Source organism: Ovis canadensis, chromosome 9 (assembly GCF_042477335.2).
Source record: "Ovis canadensis isolate MfBH-ARS-UI-01 breed Bighorn chromosome 9, ARS-UI_OviCan_v2, whole genome shotgun sequence".
Taxonomy (NCBI): Eukaryota; Metazoa; Chordata; class Mammalia; order Artiodactyla; family Bovidae; genus Ovis; species Ovis canadensis.
In genome coordinates, this window is record NC_091253.1 from 67,714,155 (window position 1) to 67,723,950 (window position 9,796).

Genomic DNA, 9,796 nt, shown 5'->3' on the forward strand with positions numbered 1-9,796 from the left:
AAACTGGCCCAGGGAGGAAGAATCAAGAATTCTTGTCTTAGTGGCCAGGTTGCTTAATAAAGTTCCCAAGCTGTGAAATGCAAGATGTTTATGACCCATCTCTGCCCTAGATCTGTATAAACCGTGATGAGGAAAGAGATTGCTCCTGCTTCACTGCCTGAATAGAAAAAGCTCGGCAGCTCTATAGAATTGCAGCATCTGGGGCAAACAGCAGGTGGGCTGAGATAGTTTCCAGCCCCCTAACTGCTGAGGGGGTCGGGGTGGTGGTGGAGGTGACACAGGTGATGAGTCTGAGCTGGTCTGAGCATCTGAGCAGGTGATGAGTCTGAGCATCTAGCTTGCAGGGAGTTAGAGCCTGGCCTATCCTGGCCATGGCCACATTTCCACATTCAGCAGCGTCAGCTGCCTGCTGGTGCTGGAGCCTCAGCACAGTTCTCCATTCTTCCCCTATAAAGCCCTTAGGTCTGTTAGATGCAAAGGGATGGGCTGCGGCTCCTAGAGCAGCCTGGAACTGATTACTCTCTGAAAGGATGCCAGTCAGCCCTGCATGGATGGAAGGAAAGTGAGGTTTCTTGTCTTCTAACATCAAAGGCATAGAACTAAAGGGCCTGTGTTCAAATCTGCTTCAAGCTGTCAGGGTCCACAGAACAAGAGGGATGCCTGTGGAGTGCTTCTGACTGACATCTAGCAAGTTTTTGTTTGGGTAGATTGTGGTGAGATGTTTATGGGCTGAAATGTTGTATGAGTCTTTAGTTCAGTTCAGTTCAGTCGCTCAGTCGTGTCCAACTCTTTGCGATCCCATGAATCGCAGCACGCCAGGCCTCCCTGTCCATCACCAACTCCCGGAGTTCACTCAGACTCATGGCCATTGAGTCAGTGATGCCATCCAGCCATCTCATCCACTGTTGTCCCCTTCTCCTCCTGTCCCCAATCCCTCCCAGCATCAGAGTCTTTTCCAATGAGTCAACTCTTTGCCTGAGGTGGCCAAAGTACTGGAGTTTCAGCTTTAGCATCATTCCTTCCAAAGAAATCCCAGGGCTGATCACCTTCTGAATGGACTGGTTGGATCTCCTTGCAGTCCAAGGGACTCTTAAGAGTCTTCTCCAACACCACAGTTCAAAAGCATCAATCTTCAGTGCTCAGCCTTCTTCACAGTCCAACTCTCACGTCCATACATGACCACTGGAAAAATCATAGCTTTGGCTAGACTGACCTTTGTTGGCAAAGCAACGTCTCTGCTTTTGAATATGCTATCTAGGTTGGTCATAACTTTTCTTCCAAGGAGTAAGCGTCTTTTAATTTCATGGCTGTAGTCACCATCTGCAGTGATTTTGGAGCCCAGAAAAATAAAGTCTGACACTGTTTCCACTGTTTCCCCGTCTATTTCCCATGAAGTGATGGAACCAGATGCCATGATCTTCGTTTTCTGAATCTTGAGCTTTAAGCCAACTTTTTCACTCTCCACTTTTACTTTCATCAAGAGGCTTTTTAATTCCTCTTCACTTTCTGCCATAAGGGTGGTGTCATCTGCATATCTGTATTAGTCTTAGGTTTTTATTAATACCAGCTAACAAGCAACCCCTCTTCCCTTTCCTGTCACTTTCTGTACTGTCATTGACCAGCCTGGAGGGATTATCCTGGATTTTTCCTGTCCAGGAACAGGTCAGAGAGTAACTGTGTGCTCTGTCACTCGCGCCTCCACGCTGCTCCCCTTCTCCCCCTGCAGCTTCAGGGGGAACAAGGTTGAAGAATGAGGGGAAAGGGGCCTCGGGAGATTTCCTTTTCCTTCTGCTCAGGATGACATGATATCATCTGTCACATTATTTTCCTCTTTTAATCCCTCATCTCATACTCTTTTCGGATTGAATGTCTCTAATCACTGAGATGGCAAGTTTTTATATGTAATTTTTAAATTACACATACAATCTATTTCTTATATATCAAGTTTATTAAATTTTTTTATGATTCAGTGGTTTTTAATATATTCACCACATTCTATAGCCATCACAAAGTTGTATAACAGAACACTGTCACAATCCCCCAAAGAAACCCTGTTCCCCCTCCTACACTGTTGGTGGGAATGCAAACTAGTACAGCCACTTTGGAGAACAGTGTGGAGATTCCTTAAAAAATTGCAAATAGAACTACCTTATGACCCAGCAATCCCACTTCTGGGCATACACACCGAGGAAACCAGAATTGAAAGAGACACATGTACCCCAACGTTCATCGCAGCACTGTTTATAATAGCCAGGACATGGAAACAACCTAGATGTCCATCAGCAGATGAATGGATAAGAAAGCTGTGGTACATATACACAATGGAGTATTACTCAGCCGTTAAAAAGAATTCATTCGAATCAGTTCTGATGAGATGGATGAAACTGGAGCCGATTATACAGAGTGAAGTAAGCCAGAAAGAAAAACACCAATACAGTATACTAACACATATATATGGAATTTAGGAAGATGGCAATGACGACCCTGTATGCAAGACAGGGAAAGAGACACAGATGTGTATAACGGACTTTTGGACTCAGAGGGAGAGGGAGAGGGTGGGATGATTTGGGAGAATGACATTCTAACATGTATACTATCATGTGAAATGAATCGCCAGTCTATGTCTGATGCAGGATGCAGCATGCTTGGGGCTGGTGCATGGGGATGACCCAGAAAGATGTTATGGGGAGGGAGGTGGGAGGGGGGTTCATGTTTGGGAAAGCATGTAAGAATTAAAGATTTTAAAATTTAAAAAATAAAAAACTAAAAAAAAAAAAAAAAAAGAAACCCTGTTCCCATTAGTCCCCTTTCTTCTCTCTTCCCAGGCCCCTGGAAACCACTAATCTACCCTATGTGTCTATTGATTTGCCTTTTTCTGAACATTTCATAAAAATAGAATCACAGTATATGACTTTTTGCTTCTGGCTTATTTCACTTAACACGTTTTCTATGTTCTTCTATGTTGTAGCCTGTATCACGACTTCATTCCTTCATATAGCTGAATAATATTCAGTGTATGAATATACTCTATTTGTTTATCCACTCATCATTTGATGGAAAATTCACTTGTTTCCATTTTTTGGCTATCATGAATAATGCTGTTATAAATATTCATATACAGGTTTGTGTGGACGTCTTCTTTCCTTTCTCTTGGGTAATACTTAGGAGCAGAATTCTTGGGTCATATGGTATTCTGTATTTAACTTCCTGAAGAATTGCCACACTATTTTCCCCAGTAGCTGCCCCATTTTACATTACCACTAGCAATGGTACATAGTGAAGCAAGATAATAAATTAGTGCCAAGTAAGGCAAGTAAATTACTGAAACTAGAAATGGACAATGTCATTAATGTGTGAGATAAAAATGGAAAAAACTACAATGGTTAGTAACTGCAAGGCAAGACGGGGGATGGTGTTGCTTAAAAGAAGAAATAAAAACCCATCTTAATTCACTGATGTCAGTTAATGGAGCAGGATTTATTCACACAACAAACACTAAGCTAGAAAGCTGCCGTCTACATGCAAGAAAAAAAGACTAGGAGAAGAAAGGATATCCTGAAATATGCTAGAAGCTTTCCTTTTTCTGTCAACCTGATAGATAAAAATAGGGAATTGCAAGGGACGCTTGTAAACTATTTTTGTTTTTATCACAATTCCCCAGATGAACAGAGGAAATCAATATAAACAATAGAGAGCTCTGATAGGTTTAGGAAATGGAAAACAATGACAACAGTAAGAGTTGAACAGATCCAAACTGATACAGAAATGATGGAAAATTCCATCACCTTCTGAATATTTTAGATAGCATAGTAAAAAGCAGAAATGTCACTTTGCCAACAAAGCTATGGTTTTTGTTTTTCCAGGAGTCATATACAGATGTGAGAATTGACCATAAAGAAGGCTGAGTGCCAAAGAATTGATGTTTTCAAATTGTGATGCTAGAGAAGACGCTTGAGAGTCCCTTGGACTGCAAAGAGATCAAATCAGTCAATCATAAAGGAAATCAACCCTGAGTATTCATTGGAAGGACTGGTGCTGAAGCTGAAACTCCAATACTCCAATACTTTGGCCACCTGATGTGAAGAGTCAACTCACTGGAAAAGACCCCGATTCCGGAAAAGATTGAAGGCAAAGGATAAGGGGGCACATGAATCAGAGCAAACTCCAGGAGATAGTGAAGAGGAAAATACAACAAATGTTCAGTTCAGTTCAGTTCAGTCGCTCAGTCGTGTCCAACTCTTTGCGACCCTATGAATCGCAGCACGCCAGGCCTCCCTGTCCATCACCAACTCCCGGAGTTCACTCAGACTCACAGCCATCGAGTCAGTGATGCCATCCAGCTGTCTCATCCTCGGTTGTCCCCTTCTCCTCCTGCCCCCAATCCCTCCCAGCATCAGAGTCTTTACCAATGAGTCAACTCTCCGCATGAGGTGTCCAAAGTACTGGAGCTTCAGCTTTAGCATCATTCCTTCCAAAGAAATCCCTGGGCTGATCTCCTTCTGAATGGACTGGTTGGATCTCCTTGCAGTCCAAGGGACTCTCAGCAGTGTTTATACCTAGACTGTGGGAAACAGAGGACCTAAATTTTTCTTTTTTATATTTTTCTCTTTTAAAATATTTATTACCTTGAAATTAGAAGATTTAGTATTTTTCTTTAAAAATTAGTCTTTTATTTATATATTTTTAATTTTTAAAATTAATTTACTTATTTTAATTTGAGGCTAATTACTTTACAATATTGTGGAAAAATTAGTTCTATCACATGTGTATGCATCCTTAAAAGAGCTTTCTAAAAGTTTTTATGTTTTTGAGATCTGTAAAAATGATATCACATTATATATAATTCTTCTGTAGATTGCTTTGTCCATCAACATGTTTTCAAGATTCATTCATATCTCAGCATGTAGAGAAGTTCATTCATATTCAGTTGTTTCCGTTTAGTGAACATACTACAATATATTTATGTCTTTTCCTGTTGGTGGATATTTGGGTTATCTCCAGTGTTTTGCTATTGTGAACATTGTGTCTCTGAACATTTTTGTATATGTCCTCTGAAGCACTTTCAGGAAGATTTCTCTAGGAGTGGAACTGGTCATAAGGTATATGACTAGTAGCTTTACAACATTATCCAGACTTCTTTTCCAAAACTGTTGAACAAAACTATACTATACTCCTCATACATACACTATTGATACCGTGTAAAAAATAGATAACTATAAGAACAGGGGACTAATATAGCACAGGGAACTCAATGCTCTCTGGTGACCTAAATGGGAAGAAAATCCCCCCAAAAGGGGGGGAGGGGATATATATGTAAGCTGACTCACTTTGCTGTACAGTAGAAACTAACAACATTGTAAAGCAACAATACTCCAATAAAGATTAGTTTTAAAAAATAAAGTATAATATTGTACTTTTCATGCATGGTAAAGAGCCAGTCAATATTTAAGTATAGTTATCTAACTATGAACATTTAAAAGAAAAAAAGAAAGAAAATGAAAGACAAACCATTAACTGTTTTTCACCATTTATTTCCCACACTCTTATCTCTTCATAGTTTAATGGGCAAGATATAATTTTGAGGGGTAAAATCTAATGAAGAAACCCACCAGTCTAGCCATCAGGGCTGAAGCCAGGACATCAATTAACTAATAATTATACTTATATTTTATTCTCATTTATTTCTAAATTAGCAATAATTTAAAATGTTCAGTGTCAGCTTGAGCCTGCATTCCAAGCTTTTTATTTTTTAATTTGGTGTTTTCTCCTCTCCTTTCCCTCTACCCTCAGTATCAAGCACAAGAATTGTTGGACTTAAAAAAGAACTGATATCTTAGAAAACCCAAAAGAATAAAGAAAGAGTCAAATTAATAGGATAAATCAGTACCTTAATGATGGTGGAGCTTTTACCTGTAACTTGAAAGGAGGGGGAAAATTGGAGATAAAGGAGAAAATGAAAAATAAAAACATCTCTTGGGTTCTTTTATCCAAATTTCAAGGACTAGTCAGTCTTCTATAGCTTCCCATCATAGTTTTGCCCTTATTTTAAGTTAAGAAATAATGATTAACTTATGAAGAAATTATCTGGGGACAAGAATGGGATTCCTTCCCTTGTTCGTTGTTGTTTTGTTTTCCGGTCCTCTGATCCCATCTTCCTGCCCCACGACGTGAGCAGCTACTCCTAATTTTCCTCTTCTTCATTTAATGATATAACTTTCAACTCTGTGAATAACTTATAGTTGATAGTGATGACTCCTGATTCCCAGAATACCATCTGATAACCAAGAATGGAGATGGAAGGTCGGACGGAGGAGTGCACAGGACCACTGCTGTGACTCCCGCGCATCCTTAGGAAGGAAAGGCTCCGCATGGGGGATGGTGGTGTCTGTGTTGTTTCTTCTGGACACCATTTCTGAGCTGTAGTTGGAGAGCTTATTCCTGAATGTGCTTTCCTCCCTCTTTCCTACCCTCAAGTTCAATAAATATGGTTGTACTTTTCTTATTATAAAGTAAATGTCTGTAACTGCTGTACACTTGTAACCTTGTTAGAGAAAAAAAAAATTAATCTGCAAAAAAAAAAAAAAAAGAAACCCACCAGTCTAGCCATCAGGGCTGAAGCCAGGACATCAATTAACTAATAATTATACTTATATTTTATTCTCATTTATTTCTAAATTAGCAATAATTTAAAATAATTTCCCATTTATTATCAGGTTATATTTATTCCCATTTATTTCTAAATTAGCTTCTTCTTTCCAACATATTCTTCCAAAAGAATATTTGGAAAATATTTTATCTGCTTCTATTGTTTAAGGAACATTTTCTTTCTTGCTTTGATTGACCAATGAAGAATACATCATCAATTTAAACAAGACTGGGGATAATCTAACCATCAAGCTAAAATAACTGCTGACTTTCTATCATTTCTGTGTCTTCCACAGCATGACCTTCAGTCTGAAAAGTTCATTGTGAAAGTCAATAACAATTCCTGTCATTGCTCTGTGTCCTTGATCAGCATGCTCAGAAAAGAGCTAATGCGACTCAGGCCAGTGCACGAAAGATGTCGTTTCTGGCACTTTTAAAGGGCACTTCTGTCAATTTTGCTGCTGTGGGCATCTATCCTTCCTTAGGATTACTAAGCTAAAACTGAACAATTTATGAACAGTTGTCATTATTATAAAGTGACAGCAAGATATAACAGCCTTAAAATGTATTACCACGTATTTAGCAAAAGTTACTGGGATGGCAAAATAAGGCAAGAAACAATAAAAGAATATGAACAGAAGGGATTTTGTAAGATGTGTAGTTGGGTTGTCCATTCTTTCATTTTTCTCTTTCCTCCTTTCTTTTTCTCCCTTCCCTTCTTCCTTCCTTTTTAGAAACTGGTTACTGAAAACCTGTTCCTGAATGATTTTGTAATGGCAGGACATGGTCTGGCAACATCCCAAATGCTTGAAAAGATTAACATGAGGAACAGGCTGGCAGCTTATTGAATTCATTTAAAAGACAGCAAATGTTATGGAATAAACAATCGAAAGTGAGCACCAGCTGGATTTTAAAGTAAAATTTCTTAAAGACTGGTATTAATTGAACTAATTCTTCAATGCATAAGGGCCATTTTCATACTGCTAAAGTGCATTTAGTATAAGTTATATCTTCTTATGCCCTCTCTTGAGAGATTGTAAAGAGCTTATGACCTTATTTGAACAATTAAAATTCTCAGTACATGATCACCAAGATGTCCTTCTAGGAAAGAATTTCACTTAAGTCCCAATTAAATTGGACTTTAATATTCCTAAGAATATTGTTTTCTGAGTAAATCTATTATGCATAGTGCTGTAGCAAGAATTAAATAAAGCCCAGAAGCTTAACATGTTATGGAAATTTTTCTTTCAAAAGCTGGAAATAAAAATAGAAATAATTTTAATCTTTTAGTTCATGGAAATGAGCTTATAAAACTTCCAAACCACAAATGTTAAGGTATATTTCACAGAAAAAGAGGAAATTAAAAAAAACTTGAGGTTTGGGTTTTTTTCCAGTTAATTTTATGCCGATAACTTGGAAAAGTTGAATAACATAAAGAATATTTTGAGAAAAATAACTTACCAAAAACTTGACAGACAAAAAACAATACAGGCAGATAGATTTCCAATGAAGAAATATAAAAAGTAATCCCAAAGTTGCTTTTGTTTCTTCAAATGCTTTGCTGGGAGAATTCTATCAGATATTTAGAAAACATTTAATTCTAATGTTACTTAAATTGTTTCAGATCTTAGAGAAGAAGGAAAGCCCCTAAGTGCATTTAATGGAGCAAGTAAAACATTTTTACCAAAGGAATGACAAAGATCACAAGCAAGGAAATCTATAAACAGACTCATTTATTAATAAAGTTCAAAATCCAAAATTAAATATTAGCAAACAGAATTCAGTAGTTCCCGAGAGGAGATCAAGATGGCAGAGTAGAAGGATGCAGAACTCATCTCCCCCCATGAATGTGTCAATCATATAACTACATGTGGAACAAGTCTCACGGCTAACTAACCGGGGACTGGAAGAAAGATTCCTTCCTATACAACCAGGGTTATGAGACAGAGCCACATGGAATCAGGTAGAAAGGCAAGAGAAGCAATCAGTTGGTGAACTGTGCCCCTGGGAGGGAAATCGAAGAGAAACATTACTTGGGTGGAGATTCTCCCTGGGGAGCGAGCAGTTAAAGCCACATATTGAGCACCCTAGCCCTGGGGTCGAACACAGGGAAGATAAGTTTCTTTGTTGGTTGGAGGGGCCATGGGACTAACAGGAGGGCTGAAGGAAGCCTGGACTCCACTTGTGAAGAGTAAGCATATGCTTGCTTATGGCAGAAACAGAGCGGAGAGGGCACATTGAAATTGCACACGATTGTGGTAGGTTTCCTGCAAGCTCCCTGGAGCGTGCTCCAGCCTGAGCTAAGCATCTGCTTTGGTCCTTGACTGTTTCAGAACATAGCTCCACACCATAGCAAGAGTGGCAGTGGCTGAAGGGAGAGCTCAGTTGTGAGGGACAAAAGCAGTTGAGACCTGGAGTGGCATCTGAGCCTCGTGGGGGAACAGTCACTACTGTCAAACAAGCAGCACATCAGAAGCCATCCAGGTCACTAAATGTGACGGGGGCAGCCAGTCCATACTTAGATCCATGCTGAACACTTGCACCAGTTCCTTTTGTTCTAGCGCTGCTCCTCTCTGGGTTGAGGTTGCTGATTCTGGGAGGAAAGGAGCACACACTTAAAGGGAACAGAGGGAGCTCAAACCCAGCACTCAGGACTTCTGCTCCAGCAACTTGAGGACCCCTCCCACCCTGGATAGGGTGCTGATGGCCACTGAGCAGAAGAGAAGCCTAGCCACAGCAATCAGACAAAAAAATAAATAAATAAAAGACATACAAATGGGAAAGGAAGAAGTAAAATTGTCACTGTTGCAGATGACACAATATAATATATTAAAAAAAACCCTTATGTTTTCACCACAAAACTACTAGCACTAATCAATGAACTTAGCAGTTTCATGGTATAAGATTAATACAGAGAAGTCTGTCTCATTTCTTTATATTAACAATGAAATATCAGAAAGAGAAAGTAAGCAAACCTGTTTAAAATCACACCAAAAAGAATAAAATACCTAGCAAAAAATTTACCAAGAAGGTGAAAAATTTATATACTAAAAACCATGCTACAGTATCAGTTTCTGAGTGAAAGCTTCTAGACACTGGCAGTTTCCATATACTTTCTCTCTCTCTCTCTCTCTCTCTTTTTTTTTTTTCA